This window comes from Rattus norvegicus, chromosome 13 (genome assembly GCF_021556685.1).
Source record: "Rattus norvegicus strain SHRSP/BbbUtx chromosome 13, alternate assembly SHRSP_T2T, whole genome shotgun sequence".
Taxonomy (NCBI): Eukaryota; Metazoa; Chordata; class Mammalia; order Rodentia; family Muridae; genus Rattus; species Rattus norvegicus.
The window spans coordinates 40413230-40436234 of NC_141546.1; the positions used below are offsets into that span (position 1 = coordinate 40413230).

At 42.7% G+C, this 23005-nt stretch overlaps 1 protein-coding gene across 6 annotated transcripts in view; it reads right to left on the reverse strand.

Annotated features, from left to right (window-relative positions):
* Window positions 1-23005, reverse strand: part of Nckap5 (NCK-associated protein 5) — a 901285-nt gene that overhangs the window by 484150 nt on the left and 394130 nt on the right. The gene's annotated exons all lie outside the window — the stretch shown is intronic.

Genomic DNA, 23005 nt, shown 5'->3' on the forward strand with positions numbered 1-23005 from the left:
AAGATAAAAACAAGGCCTGTCACGGGACGAGAGGAAGGGAGGCGGGAACAGAGGTTTTAGAAGGGAGGGAGAGAGCAGGGGAGAAGGAGCTGGGAGAAAATGGCAGCAGATGTTAAGATTCTTCTCTGCGTATAGATACAGGTTTTTAATGAATATTTTTAAGGGATGGGTGTGTATAGGATTTTGTGCTGTCTATATGGTCAAATAATATCTTATCATTTGGATCAGGGGTTATTGTGTGGTGTGTTCTTTCATGTGGCGATTTAATTGAGTTCAAGAGAAGGTGTGGTGGCGGGACACACCAAAGCCAGCCACAGAATTGGGATGTGTATGCCTGGTGTGGTAACAACCCACCATGGGAACTGTGAGTGAAATCAAAACAGCGTAACAAGGTGCCACACTGGAAAGGCTCTCCGACAGCCCAGGTCAGAGAGAGAGCGCCTGGGAGAAAATCGTGAGAACCGGTCACGCCAATTTCTTTTTTACTACAAAACTTGCTGACCAGGTAGGCATTCACTCTAGTTGTAAAGTCACAATCTGTGCACAGTGAGAGATGCTGGATCAAAAAATAAAACGGGGCTGGGGATTTAGCTCAGTGGTAGAGCGCTTACCTAGGAAGCGCAAGGCCCTGGGTTCGGTCCCCAGCTCCGAAAAAAAGAACCAAAAAAAAAAAAAAGAAAAAGAAAAAAGAAAAAAGAAAACGGACAAGTGTCTGGAACACATCCCAATACCATCCTCTGGCATCGCATGCCTCCATGGGCAAGCATAAACACACACATGCTCACATGATCACAGAAACCAGACGGTGGAAGCATTTGAGTGCTGGATGGCTTGACTCAGCTACTAAAGTAAGTTCCATTAAACCAAGTTGTCATTCATAAGGAACTATGTCCCCGAACTCCCACCAAAGTCATAGTTATTCAGATACTAAAGCATCACCGTCTGTTCAAAAATGACTTCATCTCTTCAATCACTAGAACATCATTTAGACATAGTGTCACTGTCACTGTTATATTCCACTGCATAGAAAGACAAAGAATCTCAAATTCATTAGACTAAATCTTATGAAATCGTGGGTCAGAACCCCACATGCAGGATGTAGGGGATCATGAAAGTTTTGAAAACAGTACAAGTTTATGAATGCTCAACAAACAAAATTATTTCAAAATCAAACAAGTAAAAAACAAAAAAACCCAACGTGCTTGTGTCAGCGGGTGTCCATGCTGCATCGCACGGGTTCCCCGCAGCCTTGCTTCAGAAGCGGGCACACCTTGCCCTGTGCATGCTGTTCTGAGATGTATATTAAATGCCACTGCCTGAGACATCTTGGCTCATACTTAGGGTTCCCTGATTGTAAATGGCAGTGTCTCACTGAACACACAATTAGCTGTTCGTACTGAAGCGTAATGCTTTAGTTACAGAGGACAGGGCGTGCTCGCTGCCATCGTTTCTCAGCGTGCCCTGATCCGATTAGCACATCCGTGGGCTGAACTATGTCTGGATACTTGTTTAACTCTTGCTGTGGAGTCACTGACTTCAGCTCAATGAATTCTAGTTTGGGATTAGGACACGATCTCTAGCGGCTTCCGAAGGGAGTACAGACATAACCCGTGTCAGCTTATACCGTGTATTAATGGGAAGCACTTCGTTCGGTATTGATGATTACAAAAAATCAAAATATTCATCAACTGTGAAAGCACGGAGGACATTCTGTGCACTGTAGTACTGTATAAATAGTCAAGAGTTTTCATTCTTAACATCAAAGCAGGCAAGGAAGCTCATTTCATTGGCATAAACATTTGCTTTTGTTTTTAGTCAATAGTGAAATACGCATACACTGAAGAATTGTTTTTAAACAAATAGCTGTGATTCACAGTCAGCTCATGTTTTATTTTATATACCTCCATATCTATGGTCATATAAGGTATCTCAGTCTAAAGGGGGTCCTCATTAAAACATTAAGTAGCCAAGTGAAAATATAGAGTTAAGGAGAAAAACACCCAAGAGCTGGTTTTAATTTTGTCCAACCAGGCTTTCAGAGGTTTAAAACAGATCAAACCATTCATTGCTTTTAAAATCTTTTGCTAATCCAGCAGAGCTCACAAAAAGACCCACAGAGCTGTAAGAACTGTCCTGCACATAGCTCAGCTTCTCCGGATAGTACTGACGCCAGTACAGCAATGCCACGCCCAGACGCTTTGCGTCTTATTTTTGTTATCACCATACATGTCTTGTACTCCTCTGTGAGGAAGAAGAGACTTGAGGAGCTTCAAGCTGAGGTTAAAGCACGTGTTGTGACTCTCTCCTGATAAATGTTCAGAGTTCCGAGCCTGTTGTGTGTTGCAAACCTTTGCAAGAACCCAGAAAAGATGGAGTTTCTCCAGCTCGTTATTTTCAAAGTCCATCCGTTTTTATATGTGTGTTTGACCTGCACTGATCTGTGCCCTACAGAGTGCCTGGGACCTATAGAGTTGGGATGAAGGCCACAGAGCTCCTGGAACAGGATTTCTGGATGGTTCTAAAGTACCCATGCTGAGAAAAGACAATGGGTCCTCTGCAAGATCAGCAAGTGCTCTTAACTGATCTCTCCAGAACTCCAGCTCTAATTTATGGAGATAAAGTTACCCCTGGGACCATGAAGGAAATATAAGATTATACTCTAGAAGTATGTCATCATACTCTGAAAATACTTGCACATCTCCTTGCCTCTGGGCTTCCAGTATTCTCTCCTTCCCACTTGAAAGGCCCTCTGATCCCTGAGGTCAGGGCTCATTGGGTAAGAGAACTTGCTGGTCAAGCTTGAGTATTTCAGTTTCACTTGCCAGCACCCACATAAAAAGTCAGGTGTGCCCACATGAGCCAGTTACCACATTAAGAAGGGGAGAGAGGAGGATCGCTGGCATTTAGTAGCCACCATTAAAGTTTCGGGTCTAGTAACAGATTCTGCCTCAAGGGGATGAGGCAGAGAGTGGTACAAAAGGACAATAGAAAGTCTACTCTGGCCTCTGCCCATAACTGGCAGACATAAAACACACACATGCATAAACACATGCACACACACAGAGAGAGAGAGAGAGAGAGAGAGAGAGAGAGAGAGAGAGAGAGAGAGAGAGAGAGACTGAGACTTATATAGCACTCCCTGAGACACTCCTGGGGTGTTCCCAGCCTCAGCTTCAGACACACCCCTCCACAACTGGCCCCCACTGCCCCATTCTTCTCCTGAGTTCCAATAGCATCCACTATATCCAATGCATTTGAGACCCATTTCCTATACTTTTTTTTTCATAAATCTCCAGTTCTACCAATACTCATCTGAGATTAGAATCACTTCTCCTATGCAAATAGACTTTGTATTTTTAGAACATTTCTTAATGCTCGGTAGTGCTAGAAATATTCCTGCTTGTTGGCTCTGAAGCTGGCTCTTTTGAACTCTACCAATCCGTTACTTTTACTGACTTCAGGACAAAGTGGAATATAATCTTTACCCTGTCATCTCGGAATATGACATTTTGGATGCATGGAAAGGAATGAGAAGTGTATCTGTGAAAGGAAAATGTACTGAAGCCAATTCTCTGCAGGACTGGTTAAAATGGAAAATTTTATGTTGTGCTCTTAAGATAATGATAAAATATAGTCTAACCCTTTATCAGCATAATATAAGAACAAGACTTTTTATGTGCCGAGTCACTGTATAGAAGGATCATGCACAGTTGCCCTTTTGATAGAATTTGAAAGGTGGAATCAGAAGGAAGCGTCAAGAATTGAACAGTTCAGAAGCACATGCAACACGAGGGGACAAGTTCTGTAGATAGAACAGTGACCTTTCTTAATTGGAAAGCAAAAAGGAGGGGACTGGGCTGTGGCTCAATTGTAGAATGCTTGAGAACATTCCCAAAGTCTGGGAGCTACGGCCAGGACAGGAGAAACTGGGTGGCAATCTCTTATATTTGTAATCTCAACACTTGGGCGTTTGAAGAAAGGAAGTCAGAAGCTCAAGGTCATCCTTGGTTACTTAGGAAGTTTGAGCCTGTCCTGGGCTATATGAGACTATCTCTAAAGACAGGAAAAGCATTACATGATTTTTACGGAGATATTGAAGGGGTTTCAATAAAAACAAGGGACATCTTTCTTTTCCACATAAATAATCTTTAGGTCAATTTGATGATGCTATTTCAAATACAGAAACACACACACACACACACACACAAACACACACACAGAGGACAGAATCCTATAAGCTCAACACATCCATGTAAAAATTAAACTAATGTTTTCACAAAAAGGCTAGTTTTAATTCAAAAACTCTCTACCAATCTCTAGCAAACCGATGTCAAATGGATCTAAATTAGGCTATAGTTACAGCATCTAATTGCAGTCCCATTTTTGCTTTTCACACAAATTGCGATGTATTTTCCCCCATAAAACTGTCTGAATTCAATATCTCCATTAGTTATGAAAGATGCGGTCATTCTAGAGACTGAGATGCAGATAAAGAACTTCGGCATTGATTTTTTTAAAGCACGCACTGTTGGCTGTAACAGAAGAATCAGAATCAGATTTTGTGATGCTCAGATAAAAACAGCACAGGATATATCTGCAGTGCTGATAACATCACCTGAGAGAGACAAAGCTTTCATTCTAGCTAAAAAAAGAAGCAGAACATGTTTTTTTTTTTTTTAAGTGAGAGGAGGGACAAAAGGGTGACTTAGATAACAGAGATGAGGACAGGGAACAGAGCTGGGGTGGGCAAAAATTGAAAGGGTAAACAGGACAGATGGTCAATGGATACATCTCAAAATGTCTGATATGCCAAGGTGGAGTCCTATATGAGAAGCCACAGGTGGGCCACATAATATGACCAACTTTTCTTTAGTATAAGAAAGCTCTGGGCTGAGAGATGATCCAGTGGATATAGTCCTTGTCCTCCAAATATGAAGGTCAGAGCCAGATGGCTAGTTATACTAGCCCGAAACACAGACTCTGGGTTCAGTGAGAGCATTTCAGTGAATCCAGTGGAGAGTGAACTTATCAGTTAGGATTTTGAATGAAGAACCAAATGGTGAGACTTAATTCATAATAGAACACCATGCAAATTTTGACTCGATACATCATGCAACTTGGAAAACAGGAAGTTAAAATGTGTTAAAAGTTATGCATATGTCAGAACACTACTTGTATTAGTTCATGCAGTGAAGAAGACATGAGAATAATTATGTATGCTGTCACTTTGGCTCTCCATGGACTTCTTGTTTAACCTTGGAAGGATGGTGGCATGTTGTGAGAGAACCTAGAATCACCTAGGAGACAAATGGGCATGTCTACAGAAGAATTTCTCGACTCAGTTAATACAGGTTGAAAAATTCATCCTAAGTGTGGATGATTCCTTTCCATAGGCTCTGGTACTGGGCTGAATACAAAAGAGAAAGTGAGCTGGGCAGTAGCATTCAATTCTCCTTCCTGACTACAGTGCAAAGCAACAAGCTACCTCCCACTCCTGCCACCCTGACTCCGCACCATGACAGACTGTACTCATGAAGAGTGAGCCTATGTGTAGATCTACCTCTAAAGGGCTAAGTTTTCTTCCAACTCCCACCTTATATGTGCCCATGAAAATCAGCCATAACCCGGAGAGATATACTTACTCATGATAACAAGACTATCAAGAGATCCAACACAGTGTCAACAAGATGATGTGTGTGCACACTCTAGCGTCAGGGCTGGTCAGGGCATGGTTGTCCCACGGTAAGGACTGAAGGAGATCACTGGGTGAGATGTACAGTTTGTCTTAACCAATGGAGAGCAGACAAGGCAGTTAAAAGGTAGATGTTTAACATCATGCAACTGTGGAGGGGAGGGACAAAGCAGACTCCAGAGGGATCACAGCTCCCATTTCTAGTTTTAAAGAGAAAACCCCAATCTAATTGATTCTTGGACAAGAGAATTCATCCTAGCTGTGGACTCTGAATGCTAGAAACTACTGTAGAATAGTAAGGGGAGCTTGTGTTATTTGTGAATGTCATTCATAAACAATGGTTTCATGTCTTGGAAAGGGCTATTCTGTGAGCATTTCTGCCTCACTGCCTTTCTAATCTCAACAAACTTACAGAAAACATTTCCTTATATGTGATTTAATAGGAAGAGGAGGAGGAAGAAGAGGAGGAGGAGGAGAAGGAGGAGGAGGAGGAAGAGGAGGAGGAGGAGGAGGAGGAGGAAGAGACGATGACGACCATGACAACAATGGTGCTGATCAAAGCAGTCAAGACTTTGGTAGACAAACAAACTGGGTGATAAGCCTGATGTGTATAGCCAGATGCCTAATTCAGACAGTCTTCACAGAACACTCTTTTCATTAAGTTTTGTTTTGTTTGAGGTTTGGGGGTTTTTTGTTTTTTTGTTTTGTTTTGTTTTGTTTTGTTTTGTTTTGTTTTGTTTGTCCAAAGGCTCACTTCTCAACTTAGTTTAGCAAACGCGTCATTTACTTGGCCAATGGGCTCTTTTATAGAGTCAGTGATACATTCTACTTTAGTCAAGATCTTTCTCTGTTGTCATGTTTAATTGATCACAATTAACTGTAGCTATTAATTATATTATCCTCTCAGGAATTCTTGGGAATCGATTTTATTAAGTGCCTTCATACTTGACTACATTCTTAAATTCCCCTTTCTTTGCTTTGTTGACTGTATATTCTCCACATAAATGGGTGGCACGCCAGTCTCTCAGCAACCTCATCTTCAGTGCAGGCTTGAATATATTTTTTGTGCCTTTCATCCATCTCCACTACTCTGTTCCTTTCCTGCCTCTACCCACACGGACCAATGAAAAACTAAGATATTCTGTAGTGACTTAATTTGTGGTGAAACTTGGAAATGCTCTCTCTCTCTCTCTTCATGCCTATGACATAGGATTCCGAGGTCTTTTTCTTCTCTCTTCCAATCCATGGGTGATTTTTTCATGAAGGTTAACACCTGCCTTGTTTTCTCAATCTTGATGTTTCTTTTAGAACATGTCCACTTAATTTCCATCGCATGTTACATTCTGATGTGCTTTTTATTTCATTTAGCACATTTTTAATTATAATCAATGGCTTCACTGTGAGATTTTCACACAGATATGTACATGCACACACACACACACACCCCACACACACATGGCATTTTGGTCACATGCTGATGATCTTTCCCCACAGATCCTCTGCCATTTCTCAGTAGGTCCCCTTGTACTTTCGTGTCTTCTTTAGCTTCAAAACCAGTTGGATTGTATTAGAGCTGCTGATGAGACCATGGGGAAGGGGTTATTTACAAGACCATGGGAAACTTACCAGAAGCTATACAGCTGAAGAAAATATCTTTACCTAATTAATGGCCATTAACTAACTGCCTGTAGGTCCTCAGGGAGGGGTGGAGCTTTGAGAGCCCCTGCCTCCTCCATGACAGAATATCGCTGGGCTGAATTCATGTGGGTTTGGGGCAGATACTCAGAGCTGCGTGAAATAAAGTTCAAAGGCCGTGCCATGGCTAAAGGATAGCATCCCATAATAGTCCATTCCTTCCACATCTACAGTCTTTGTGCCGGCACTGCCCTCAATGTTTCCTGAACCTTATATCCATGTCATTCTCTCTCATAATCTTAATGTTTAGCTCCACCTGTTAAAACCTACAGGTCATCCTAACACTTGCTAAGTATTCCACATATGGCTCTGTGCGGTCTCCTCCAAATTGCTGCTTGGTTAAAAAGAAGACTAGGCTAAGTCTTGTGCCTGGGAAGGGCCTGCCCATCATGGTAGCACGGTAACTCTGCAGTAAGTCCTTGTTAAGTGTGACTGAGACCTCTTGACTTTAAATGTCACCACTTTCCCTTCAGTTGACCATCAGTAAACACTTTCAGTCTTAACCCCGATGCTGAAGGTAATATACAGTATTCTTGATCTTCAAAACCTCATAGAGTTTCCTCTGTTTATTTTGTCCCCTGTCCACAGATTTCTCTGGCCTGTAGGATGCAAATCTAGTTCGCTGCTCATCTCACCTATTCAGCCCCTTTCACTCATTAATTATTAAGTCATAAATTTCACTTCTGCTAGGGCTCACCTTTCAGAGTATTTGCAACTGCATTTATTAAGATTGCACCTTTTCTAGCATGCAGTGCAGCCCCCTTCGTTCTGTAGATCAGCGAGAGAGGAAAGAATCCTATTTAGACTAGGAATCTTTATACTGCTGTCTTTTCTCGGTGAATGGGTGTAATTATGTGTATGGGAAATTAGAGTGTTTGCTATGGTAATTATTCACTCTTCTAAAATAAGAGAATAATTATAATGTCAACATCTGACTGTACAAGTTACTGCCGACGCGTTTAAGTCTGCCACAAAGTGGCTCGCAGGACCCTGGCAATTAATATTAATTTTCCACAAATGCTTTTTATTCATCTGGAGAACATTCCAGATGGCCTTCACACTTCCCATCGCCTGGCAGAGAGTCCTCTTTACAGAGAGCTGTTTCTTCAAACAAAGCTTTGAGAACAACGCCTGGTGTTCACAGGATCAGCTTCGAGTGTTTTAGTACAGAGAGATTATGGGTGAAATTTCACAATTTTTTAAAACATAGTTTCCGGCAGTTTGCCTCACGGTTGTCAGGAAATGCAAATGCTCCCATTTCATCCTGGAAAGGTCAGCTTAGAAGAGTTAAAAGATCGTCATGGAATCGTGAGCCAGCCACAGTTCAATGCTTCAGTGTCCCCTTTCGCAGAATCATCAGCCTTAGGAGAAGGTAAAGATATTTCGTACTGAAAGCTTTCTGTGTGCTAATCTGAAAAGTAAGCTTTATAGAAATACCATTTTTATTTTTTTTTAAAAAATCACTAAATACTAATATATGAACTGATGATAGTTCATCAATCAAAAAAGGGAAATGTGTTCTCTTACTGGAACACATAGGCAACCATTGTGTGTGTACATTTATATACACATGTGGTTATAGGCCTGCAGAAGTCAGAGGTCAAATTTGGGTATCTTCCATGAAGCCAAGTCTCTCACTAGCCTGGAACTCCCTAATTAGGCAAGGCTGGTTGGCCAGAAAGTCCAGGGGTTCTTCCTGTTTTTGTCTCCGTGGTGGTAGAATTTGAGGTCAGATTGCTTGCTTGCTTGCTTGCTTGTTTGCTCGTTTGGTTGGTTGGTTTTTAATGTGTGTTCTCGGATTGAACTGAGGTTCTCATACTTGTAGGGTATCATCTTTACTTACTGAGCTGTCTCCCCAGCTCCCTGAATGGCTCCTTTCAAAGTGCATTTAGCCCTTGATCAATCATATAGATGGAGGAAAATGTCATGACATAGGACTGGTCCCCCGTGACAGCAGTGGTAAGCAAATGAAGACATGGAAAATACTATTCATAAAAAATTACGCCAGCGGGGACCGGAGTCAACACTCACAGAGCATCTGCTCAGTGTGTGGCTGGACACCTATGCTCCCTGAGCAACTGCGCAACATGTCTGCAAGTCTATTGTGAAGGCTTTAAGCAAGGGTTAGGACCCATGCTGAGATGGGCCTGCTTTGTAATTCCTAGCTTTTTCCCTAGTTCTCACCCTGCCTGAATGCTTAGCTCTCTCTCATTCACAAGTGGTTTTTTCTGGAACATTCTGTCAGGTCTGACTGAACACAGCAGGAGTTGCTGCACCGCATGCCAACATTAGTGCCTTTTCCTTACTATAGAACTTATAATCAAAGGGAGATAGAAATTGTGAACAAGTGCTTTGGGTTGTTAAGAAAAAAGGAGGCCCTAAAAGATGCTTATTTTTCTAGGGTGACTAGGCACATCCCAGGTCTCTCTAGAAAGGCACAAAGGTAAACCCACTCTTTAAAGTCACTCTCTGCAGAGTGCTGAAGAGGATGGGGTTACCAAGGTGTAGGGGACTCTGGCACCTAGGCTAAAGATGTTTATATGTTCACCTTGCACCTCCACTTTAAATTATTATATATCTATGTGTATACATAAATGTGGGCTCAAAACTAATCCTGTGCCTGAATACAGCACAGTAAAAATGAATGCCAAACTTTTTTTTTTATTATTATTACTATATCAAGATCTTGAAAATCAGTTTTGGAAATTTTACCTCTTTCAGGAAATCATAACGCTAAGGTTTTGCCTGGGCTTTGCATGTTATAAAATAAGACTCCTTCCCTTTTACAGGTAGAAATATTCACATACTGTTCAACAAACATGTTTGATGGGGCCTAGGAATCCCAGGAATTATTACCAAAGGATTAAGTTGAACATGCACAATGCTGTAGGTTCCAATTTGTGATTCTTAACTGACACTAAGGAACAGGTGTGCCATTCATACCACAGTGGCTTCTCCTCCGGGGTTGGGAGGAATTACAAAGGACCCATTAATGACAGACAGTTCAGTGTACTGAACATTTTTTATAAGCAGTTGTTAACAAAAAAGCAAATGCTATGCCAGGAGATTCTGTCTTTATTTTTATTTTCAGTATAGAAGGAATCTATGCATTAAAAGCACTGTGGTTGAAAGCACTGAAGCCATATTACCAACAGCTCTACAACAGCAAGCATGGAGACATTTAAACTGCTGGTGTTGTAGCTTACTAGGTAGACTGCTGGCCTACTATACCAGAAGCCCTAGGATTGAGCTCTAGCACTCTAGAGGTGGAAGCTGAAAGACTGGGGCTTCAAATTTATCATTGGCCTAAGCCAGCTATCGGAGTCCATCTGGGCTACCGGAGATCCTGTCTCAGAACAGTAAAAGTTCCATTTAAATTCATCTTGTAGGAAGTAAATAATGTACAAACTCCTAACTGGTCCAAGTGCTATGAATAAGCACTCGTTGAGGGCTTGGCCCTAAATGGAACAGCTCTATGACTCCTTCAAGGCTCAGGAAACATCACGGAGGAGGTGGCGGAAAGACTGTAAGAGCCAGGTGATGGGGAGATGCAGAGGAAAGGACCTTCTGGACCTGGCATAGCCACTGTACTCACGAACTCACTGCAGCTGTGTTTCTCTGCACAACACTGAGCCAGGCAACATTTTGTCACGGATGGGGGAGGGTTCTCCTCCAGGGACTACTAACAATTAATGGCTGCTGGGAGACATGGGTATCATTTTTCAGTAGTGTAGCCACTAGTAAGTTGCCTGTCCTGCACCCAGCATGTAAACAACAGTCATTAAACCCTGTGGAGGCTTGTTAGGAAGAAGAAGGGGTTCATCAAGAGAGGGAAAAAGATGACAGAGAGTGAATTGTTTGACAATGATCAAAAGTCATTATATGTGTATGAACCAGTCAAAGAACACTGATTAATTAATTAAAATAGCAAAAACCATGTCTTCTTTATTCATGGAGAAATTGGGAAAATAATTATAGGATGTATTAAATGAATTAAAATAAGGGAAAGGGGCATGGCTATTCCTTACACTACAAATGATAATTGGATATGAAGTCCAGCTGGGTTCTAAGCACTTTTCTCAAATTATAGACAGTAGTCACAGAGTTGATGAACAATATGAGACAGCGGACAGGAGGTGCTGTTTCCAATTCAGTCCTCCTCCCCTCCTCTTTTACTTCCTCCACTTTCTCCTCTTCCTTCTCCTCTTCTTCCTCCTCCTTCTCCTCCTCTTATGATTATACAGTACCTAAGGCTATAAGCTCATGAGTAGGAGAGCAGGAGGATGGAGGTCAAGGGTTATGTGCAGACAATCTGACTTCAGAGATCTAGAACTTGGTGGCCTCACTTAGTTTTTCCTAGTAAATTTTCATAACTAATGAACTGGCTGATACATTTACCTCTCTCCCTTCTAAGACCTTGTTAGAAGCTATGGTGTGTAAAGGTACTTAAGTGTGTGTGTTTGTGTGTGTATGTGTGTATGTGTGTGTGTGTGTGTGTATGTGTGTGTGTGTGTGCAAGTTGCCCTCTGACTTCCACATGTATACTATAGCACATTTGCCCAAACAGATATGCAATAAATCAATGGAGTAGTTTCAAAAGGGAATATTATACTGCAATTAAAGTATAAAACTATGCCTGGTACAGGAATTGGCATATGCTTTAAGTAGGGTACCAGATGCAGAGTACTCAAGGCCTCTGTTTCAACTGCTCAGACACACCCTTGATCGTGAAACTGGACGCAGAGGATCAACAAATGAATGTGTATGTGTATATTTCAATCAAAGCACACCAATGGGTGCATTTGTGTAGCTGAGGCAGGAAGATTGATGTGAACCAAGAGGCCAAGACTGGGCTATAGAGCGAGACCAGTGGACAATGCGCCAATAGATTTACTGTTAGCAGGGAGTCAACCCAGTGGGTTCTTTTTCTAAGAAGTAATCCACTATTTTGTTGTTGTTGATGGTGGTGTTTTTCTATTCAATTTTTTTTACATTCCCCAGAATACTTGGTTATTGGGAAACAAAAACTACTAGACATCTCCCCTATACAGAATAAAATTTGATAATAGCCATCAAAGATGAAAATTTCAGTTTGTGCTTTGGAGAAGGGATGAAGCTTTTGGTGGCTCTGAAAACACATAATACCTGTGCTAGTCGTTGTGCTGGGAACAAATCTGTTATCTATCCCACGGTCACACTGCCGCACAGAGGCCCCAGGTTCAGGTAAGACACAGAATCACATCATAGCCTCTAGCGCTGCTCCTAGTGTTGCTCCATTACCCAGAGTCTCTTCCCATTCTCACAGAGGCATGGACAGTTCCCCTTGCTGGTGGGAGAACAGTTTCCACAGTCACAAGCTACCACATTTACTTAGGACTTTTAAACTCAGCAGCAACGTACATGGAACCTACTTCGTACCTAGCTAATCTGGCCATTAGTTTTGAATGTTGAACATAACATATAGAAAAAAAATGATTGCTTACTCACTGCTATAGTTTGGTATCAATTTTAAATTATTGATTGGGATATTGACTGTTCCATATGTGTCCCCATGTAATAGACTTCATCCCCAGGTCATGCTATAGAAGGTGTCATGGACCTTGAAAAGGTGGGGTCTAGTGAAACCCACTTAGAAATCATGAACACAATTCTCTCAAATGAATTGTATGACTTCCACCAGATCCACCAGCACTGTCCCTCTTCTCCCTGGTTCCAGATGTGTGCGCTCTCTTCTAAACTGAGCTTCAGCCACAACATCCCACCCTCACCACAGACTTAAACACATGAGGTCCACGTGATCTTAGACTTGAACTTTCAAATGGCCCATATCAAGTATATCACTGCTGTTAGGAAAAGGTAACGAATATAGACAGACAAATGCATATTTTCCTTATCTCAAAGTCTCTAATAATAGTCTGCAAGCTCTCATGCTGACAGATGTCAGCTCTCTCAATGTTTTTCTATATAATTTTTTTCCAAAGCTGACACAAAAATTTAAGTTTAGACACTCCGTAAAAGCAAACAGGGCTGGAAAGCTGGCTCAGTCAGAAACGTGATTGCTTGCAAACCTGTGGACCTGAATTCAGATCCCCCAGAAACCACATCAAACATGTCAAGCAAGGAGCTGGTAACACTGCTCAGTGGATAAAAGCACTTGCCATCTAAGACTGGTAGTCTGAGTAAAAAGCTAGCTGTACTGGCTTGTCGGTATCCTAGTGTTCCTACAGGGTAACAAGACATGGACATGGGAGAGTCAGCCAGAAGACTGTCACCCTAGAGTACACAGCACTATGGCAGAAGCAACCAAAGAAACTCTGCCTCAATACAGTGGGAGGCAAGAACTCACTCCCAGATGCTGCCTTCTGACCTACAACCCTGTGCAAGGCACATATGTGCTCATACTCACTCTCTCTCTCTCTCTCTCTCTCTCTCTCACACACACACACACACACACACACACACACACACAGATTTGGAAATGCCAGGGTAAGTGGTACGTGCCCTGCAGTCCCAGAAATGGTGAGATGGGATGCAGACACAAGTAGACTTCTGGAAACTCACAGGCCTATAGAGTGAAGTTTCAGGCCAATGAGAGACCCTGTCTCAAACAAAAAAGGTAGGAGACCCCTGTGGACTGATATCATATGCCACTCTCCACCACACAAATGTGCAAGTACAAATGCACACACATGCACACACACTCACACACATACACACACACACACACACACACACACACACACACACACACACACACACACACAGAGTGCTTGGTGGTTAAGAGTCTTAGCTGCTCTTCCAAAGGACTCAAATCTGGTTCCTAGTACTAATGTTGGGTAACTAACAACTGTCCATAGCTTCTGCTCTAGGGGCCCCAACACTTCTCTTTTGTGTGTGTGTGTGTGTGTGTGTGTGTGTGTACAAATCCCTACACAAACACACATACACATAATTACAAATTGAATTTAAATAAAACACTTTTTTCAAAGCACACATCTAAAAATGCAGAGTAAAACGGAAGAATTCAGATCGATCCAAGCTTATCACCCTGTACAAAGCTTAAGTCCAAGTGGATCAAGGACCTCCACATCAAACCAGACACACTCAAACTAATAGAAGAAAAAGTGGGGAAGCATCTCGAACACATGGGCACTGGAAAAAATTTCCTGAACAAAACACCAATGGCTAATGCTCTAAGATCAAGAATCGACAAATGGGATCTCATAAAACTGCAAAACTTCTGTAAGGAAAGGACACTGTGGTTAGGACAAATCGGCAACCAACAGATTGGGAAAAGATCTTTACCAATCCTACAACAGATAGAGGCCTTATATCCAAAATATACAAAGAACTCAAGAAGTTAGACCGCAGGGAGACAAATAACCCTATTAAAAAATGGGGTTCAGAGCTAAACAAAGAATTCACAGCTGAGGAATGCTGAATGGCTGAGAAACACCTAAAGAAATGTTCAACATCTTTAGTCATGAAGGAAATGCAAATCAAAACAACCCTGAGATTTTACCTCACACCAGTGAGAATGGCTAAGATCAAAAACTCAGGTGACAGCAGATGCTGGCGAGGATTTGGAGAAAGAGGAACACTTCTCCATTGTTGGTGGGATTGCAGACTGGTAAAACCATTCTGGAAATCAGTCTGGAGGTTCCTCAGAAAATTGGACATTGAACTGCCTGAGGATCCAGCTATACCTCTCTTGGGCATATACCCAAAAGATGCCCCAACATATAAAAAAGACACGTGCTCCACTATGCTCATCGCAGCCTTATTTATAATAGCCAGAAGCTGGAAAGAACCCAGATGCCCTTCAACAGAGGAATGGATACAGAAAATGTGGTACATCTACACAATGGAATATTACTCAGCTATCAAAAACAATGACTTTATGAAATTCGTAGGCAAATGGTTGAGACTGGAAAATATCATCCTGAGTGAGGTAACCCAATCACAGAAAAACACACATGGTATGCACTCATTGATAAGTGGCTATTAGCCCAAATGCTTGAATTCCCCTAGATGCCTAGAACAAATGAAACTCAAGACGGATGATCAAAATGTGAATGCTTCACTCCTTCTTTAAAAGGGGAACAAGAATACCCTTGGCAGGGAAGAGAGAGGCAAAGATTAAAACAGAGAGGCAAAGATTAAAACAGAGACTGAAGGAACACCCATTCAGAGCCTGCCCCACATGTGGCCCATACATATACAGCCACCCAATTAGACAAGATGGATGAAGCAAAGAAGTGCAGGCCGACAGGAGCCGGATGTAGATCTCTCCTGAGAGACACAACCAGAATACAGCAAATACAGAGGCGAATGCCAGCAGCAAACCACTGAACTGAGAATAGAACCCCCGTTGAAGGAATCAGAGAAAGAACTGGAAGAGCTTGAAGGGGCTCGAGACCCCATATGTACAACAATGCCAAGCAACCAGAGCTTCCAGGGACTAAGCCACTACCTAAAGACTATACATGGACTGATCCTGGACTCTGACCCCATAGGTAGCAATGAATATCCTAGTAAGAGCACCAGTGGAAGGGGAAGCCCTGGGTCCTGCTAAGACTGAACCCCCAGTGAACTAAACTGTTGGGGGGAGGGCGGCAATGGGGGGAGGATGGGGAGGGGAGCACCCGTAAAAAACGGGAGGGGGAGGGGGATGTTTGCCCGGAAACCGGGAAAGGGAATAACACTTGAAATGTATATAAGAAATACTCAAGTTAATAAAAAAATAAATAAATAAATAAAAATCAAATCAAATCAAATAAAAAATTGTACAGATTGCAGAAGACAACGTCCCCGGCTTTTCTGTACTGCGTGCTAAGTTCAGTCAGTCTCCCTGGGTAGTCAGTCGTCCACCCTGCTCCATCACAGCTGGAGAGAAGAGTCAGTGAGCTGACTGACTGGAATGGGTGGAACCCTTGGGTCCTGCCATTTTACCAGTAGTTCCCCAGGTCTTGTATTTCCCTCATATTTTTAAAGACTTCAAAACTTCAGATGTCCTTTTGTCTGCTACTCATTGATTGCTGTTAAAACTAAATGTTTTTCACCCAGGAATCGATACTTCCTTACAAAAATACACCCAGGCATTGACAAACAACTCGGTGGCTGATTGCAGCTTTCTTGGGAGTGGACAGCATGAAAAACTGCTCTCCATGAGTATTCGAAAAGATCACGGCGGTCCGGGTGCTTATTACAATATTTACATGGTCCTTACAGCTGGATCACTCCACTGTAGCCAGACTTTATTAAACCAGACAGCTACTGAACCAAAGGCTCTCAGAGAGTAACAATTAACATGCCTTGGTTCTTCGTTACGTTCGAAAGCATGGCAACCATACGGCCCACGCTCAGGCACGTGTTTGAGCACGTTCTCTGATGATGGAGTCATTAAAAGTGACTGCTCCAGAGAATGAAGAAGAGGCACTGGTTCAAAACAAATAATGATTCTGTTTCCTAAAAATCATCATTCCAGACCTGCTTCTCATACAGCAAGCGCCTGCTTTCAAAATTAACTCGCTGGACTTTGAGGTCACCTCAAATGAGCATGCTTTGATCTGGGGCTCCCATACGTTCTGAAAGGTGAGTTCTCTGGCCTTTCAAAACATTTGCCTTGGGTCATCAAGATGGCTCTATCTGTACATGTATAATAAATACACGAATGCATATAGAGAGCATTTGTCTTCTGACTTGTTCAAACATAATTCAGCCTCTTAATGCAACTGAAACCAGGACTCCAGGCCTGTATGCAATGCTCAGACACGTAAGAACGGGACATACATGCACCTTGTACCTTTCTCTCCTTCCAATGCCACTTCACTCAAACACCAAGTATCTAAAGTATACAGTCTTCCCCTACGTTTGTTGGGGTTGAGTGGTTATAGCTGAATTAAGTTGGGAATAATATCGAACTCTTCCAAACACAACGAACAAGCAAAACCAGACACTTTCCATACATAGACCTTTAGTCAGTTATAGGATGCCCTCACCTTTGTGTTTATTAGCAAGTGAGGAACTCTGAGAATACCGATGCTGAATCATTCCAACCTGAATGATTTACTCAGGACGAACAACAAGAAAGGTATTTGCAGCTTTTATGCAATTTTTACTCACAGCAGCTGAAAGAGCACTCCAGTCAGAGTAGCTGGCTTTGCATTACAGTGAGGCAACTCAGTGATCTCGCCCAGAAGTTTCTCAAAGGATGTTTTCTTGTTCTAAAATAGCTTTTATGGCATAGCTCAAGAATGGCCACCAAGTGGATGGCCAAGCCCTGGTCAATCCCAGCCACCAGCATTCACTATGTTTATGCTTAAGATGCTCTTGGTACTCTTAAAAAAAAAAAAAACATTCAGAGTGTGAGCAGGGAGCTGAAAGCAGGCATCTTGATGCAGCTTTTACTCTCTTCTACATCTCTCTATGCAAACTTATTTATCACTTTGTAATGTACAAGAGAAGAATGGACGTTATCATGACTAACAAGAGGAACTTGCAGGATGGATGCCAATGGGTCTCTAATTCCAGGAGAAAGCAATTGTAAAATATATAAAACTAGAATCACTTGTGAATCTACTGATAGAGTTTGAAAGACCAATAAATTACAGATTCCAGGGCCCTCTTTACAATCTCCGAGAGAGAAGTGGCTTTAGATGTCACAATGGCCATAGAAAAATTAACTGCACAATTATGCACCCATAGAAACAGGCAAGACCTTCAATCCCAGTCAGGGCCAGCCTGATCTTTCACACTATACATCTTAGTATGTGGGAAACGCTGAGGAAAGAAAATCCCCCATCATTCATATCCTTTGATCCAATTTATTTAATGAAATATCTAGCTTATGCAAACAAGTGCTTCTAAGCCCTACTTAGGCTAATCTTCCCCTCACTGGCATTATTTATTTTACACTGTGATGCTGATCTTCTGTCTTGGAAGCCTAGGCACCAGAGGGAGGGACAGTAACTTTTAATGGGTGCAGTTAGATCTTGAAATTTTTTTATCTGAAAAACCATAAAGCTTTTAAAAATGAATTTGCGGGTGTAATTGAGCCTCTAATAGCTGCTACTGATAGTAATTAAGAAAATCTCATTTCCCTAAATTAAACATAATGAAATGTTTTTCAAGATCAAATAAAACCAGGAAATGTTATCAGGGTGATAGGATTTGCCTCTGAAAGTGGCATTCTGGAGTTTGCAGAGAAGCCTCAGTTACTAGCAGAAGCCCATGGCGGAGAAGGGTTATGGGCAATGTGGAGACCGGTTGTAGAGCATCGTATCTGCTTTTATTGGTGGATAATGCATCCAGAAGCCAGTGTAGTGCCTGCCTCACCCCGGGTGCTTATGAAAACGTAACAGGCATCCTGTAAAACTCTTCCATTAGTGCCTTCAAAGAGTTTGTTGTTTAATTAAATGTTGTCAGCATCTCCTCAGTTCAACCTATGCATTCACCAGGCTCAGTGCTTAATTTTTACATTAGTTTCACTTTTCTTCCAGTGAAAATAGCATTGGGGCTTCAGTGACTGCATTAACCTGGCCTCCTTTAACTCAGGGGGATGCTTCAAAGCCTGACTCTGAAATCAGGGAGAGTTGAAAGAAAAAATACCATAGGCGGAGTAGTACCTTTATCCACGGTGGGCTGCCAGTTTGGGGTCCTGGAGGGACACTCTTTCTGTCTGCATAGAGAACCCTGGGGTTATCCCCATATACTAGAGCAAGAAGTAAACCCCCTAATGTGCCCTTTTGATAAAGACAGAATGACAATGACGGGGTGCCAGCTAGATGGCTCAGCAGGTAACGGCACTAGCCATTAAACCTGAGGACCAGAGTTTGAACCTCGAACCCACTTGCTGGAAACGGGGAAATGACCTCCACAGGTTATCCTATCTCCATTTCTGCAGTGACCCTGACCTTGCCACATAACAATCTCCACATTCCTAGTCCACATGTCTTTAGTGCTTTCTAGTTTTCATCAAGATCGATAAAAATTTGAGAAATAATGTTTTTTTAACAACTTACTTTACTTTAGGACAGAATTTGATTATTGAATTAATCAATAAACTATAGCTATTGAGAACCTACTGATACACAAGGCACTGTGGGTATACTGGAGGGTAGTTAAAGGACAAAGGCCCTTCAGATTTTGCTCCTGATGACTCTGGAAATGGCATAATGAACCACCCAGGACATCGACACATGAATCAACAAATTTGGCAAAAGCCTTAGGAAACATGGAACAACGAAACCCCTCAAGCCAGCTACAGAACTTGGTCTATGCATGTTCCTTCAAACATGTATTCTGAAGACCAAACGCCCCTCTAGGCTCAGGTATTTGAACACCTAGTTCCCAGCTACTGTTTGAAAAGTCATGGGATCTTAAGAGGTGGGGCCTCACTGGAGAAAGTCGGTCAGCTCTCTCTTTTCCATTGAGTTCAGTGAATGGCGATCCCCACCTTCAGGGCGGGTCTTCTCCCTTCCATTAAGTTACTTGAGACAGTACTCACCCAGAGAAACCTACAAGCCAGCCTGTTATAGACAATTCCTCATTGGCACTCCCTTCTCTGGTGACTCTAGGTTGGGTCATGCTGACAAAACTAATCACCACAGGCCAGCATGAATAAAAAGGTGCATTAATTTAGTAGTAGTTCAAAGCTTCCTACAGGTCATTCTGAGTCAATGCTGGGATGCTGAGAATTGAGCAGGGAACTCATGCATGCACACCATGAAGGTGCACCTGAAGCCTCTTCCTGTCCTCACTTCATCAGACCTTCATTTAGACCACGCCCACACTGGTATCTAAGTAGGACTGCAGTTGGGTAGATTCCCTACCACAGGAGTTACTGAAGGTGCCTGTCACAAAGGAATACAGACTTGGCGATTAACACAGTAGCATTTTACCACCTCTCGGCTCTGGAAACCAGAACTCAGATTTGAGTAGCAAGCAGGGCCCTGCCTCCTCTGAGGGCTCCAAAGCAGGAACTGCCTCTGTCTAAGCTTCTTACAGCACAGCCACAGCTTTCACTGGACCAGGGCTTTATGCATTCACTGGCTCGCCCTATCCTGGTATGACCTCCTTGTAATTAATCACACTTCCCAGGGATGTTTCTGAAGCATCTTTGTTACATGCAGAAAGTGGAGCTACAAAGTTGCACACATAAAACAGCAACTCTGACCAGGATCAAAAGCTTCATAGCCAGAAATATACCCTCCAGTTCTGTCACCGAAGTTACTCGATGGTTAACCCTGTCTAATTGAGGGGATCTAGACTCTCCCAGGAAACAAACCTCTGGGTCCACCTGTGGGGGCTTTGCTAGATTAGGTTAACTGAGGCAGGAAGACCTACCCTGAATGTGGGTGGCAGTGTTATACAGTTGGGGTGCTGGACTGAAGAAGTGAGTTGAGCACATGTGTGTGTCTCCCCGCCCACTGCATCTGTTTTTCTGTCTATGTGTCTCTGTCTTCTCCACCTCTCTCTTTCTCCAACCCTCACTGCTTCCCTTGCTCTCTCTCCCCATTTTCTAACTGCGAACATAATGGATCCTTAAACTCTTCCTCCAATGATGCCTTCCACACTGGGCTGTGCTCTCAAACTATGTGCAGAACAAACCCTTCCTTTCTTTAAGTGGCCCTTGTCGGTTGTCTTGTCAAGGCAGCAAGAGTAGTAACTAATATAAGTTATTAAGTCCTGCTGCTACTATTATTCGTGCTTGGGATTGTACATATGGAGTTCCAAGTCTGTCTCTGAACAAAATCATAGTTTTCCAGATTCTGTGGGAGCAAACCATCCTAAGTTACCATGTAGTAAGGCTTAACCTTAGGTGCTTATGTGAAGTAATCCAGTCTAAGAATAGATTCAAGCAGAGTACTCAACAAATTTAAGACCATATTCACACTCCGCACACAGCAACACACCCTTAACCTTAGCCTTCCCAGTCTGCCCATCAGCCTTTGCAAAGACTAGATTTAGCCCAAGACGCAAAACTAGACATGCGCCACCTAGTGTCCAGATGTCAGAACTGTAGGTCAGCCATGCCCTCAGCTGACAACCATTTACCACAGTATTCAGAACTGTGCTTAAACTGGTCCTTTGAGTGACAGTGAGCTACAGACAGAAGGCTTTCTGAATTTCCTGTAAGACCCTTGGAATACAAGTATAGGTCCAGGAGGCTTCCTGTATTGTCCCTCTCTTCCCTAAGGGGCAGCTTGGCTCAGTGTCTGTTTTGGACTTCCCTCTTGCACAGTTTACCTTTAGAGCCTCTACTCTCCCTCCCACAACTTGGAAATATGTGTGTTTTCTAACCCCACACTTTTCTACCCACACACAGGTGCAAAAGAAACTGGGGACTAATGGCTAACTTCAGTGCCTATTCGTATAACAAAGCACATGGTTCTATCTATCTCTCTCTCTCTCTCTCTCTCTCTCCTGGTTCTCTTGGCTCCTAGTCTGACTGGCCCTCTCTTTCTCCTCTCCTTCTTGGTCCTTTCTCTTGCCCCGACCCCCTCCTCTCATGTCCTGATCCATTGTCCTGTCCCTGTTTAGTCTACCGGTTTCCCTCCCTTTCCCTCTCTGAACTCTTCCAGATGCCTCTGTGTACTCTCCCCCATATCCGCAATAAAAACCTTCTCTACCATGTCATGCAGTGTCACGTCCTCATTTTAACAGAAAGGATGTCCCACAAGAATAGATATGGGGCTGGGAATGATGGCTCCGTCAGTAAAAGGGCTTGCAGCACAAGCATGAGGACCTGAGTTCAGATCCCCACCACACACATCAAATGCAAATTTGTGCAGTGGCTCGAATACGTAACTCCAGCACTGTGAAAGCTACACTGCTGAGTTATAAAGACAGAAGGAGTCCTCGGGTGTGTTGACAACCAGGTTAGCTGTATCAGTGAGCTCCAAATCAAAGACCTTGTCTAGAAGAGTCATGTGGTTGAGGAAAACAAACTGTGATCCATCTCCACATGCGTCCACACACAAGATGGGCTTAACCCTCCCACGGGCACACATGTATGCACCACACAAACGCACAGATAAAAAAAGAAAAGGGCCAAAAGATGTTTTTGAAAGCGGTTAGGTCACTTCCATCGGCCGAGAAATACTGTTCACGGAGAGTTTTTAATTTCTTTAAGACACATTTAATTACTGAATTTAAAATTCACATAAAGCGCCGAGCTTTAGATTAAAGATCTGCACAGGAAAACATTTTGAGCTTTTAAAGCACTATACCCACATTTACAAGAGTTATGGTCTTGTGGGCTGAAAAGGAATTGCTGTATTGAAAGCAGAAGTGTAAACACAGTATTTTAAGCCGCAGCATCTTACTTAGTTATTTTGTTCTTTGGTATTCTCATACATATTTAGAATACATTCTGGTCACAGTCATCCCTCCGAGCTCGGCTACCTTCCTTCCACCAAGTGTCTGTCCCATTTCCTTGCCTTCTTGTCTTGATTTGGTTCTTATTTTGTGGTGGTCTGCGGAGTTTAACCAGGACCAACCTTACAAGCCTAGGTGTGAAGCTGTCTACTGAACCTTGAGTAAACCACCAGTGTTTCTATGGATAAAGACAAGGCCTGGTCTCCCCTAGCAGCCCCTGACTGCCATTAGCTCCCT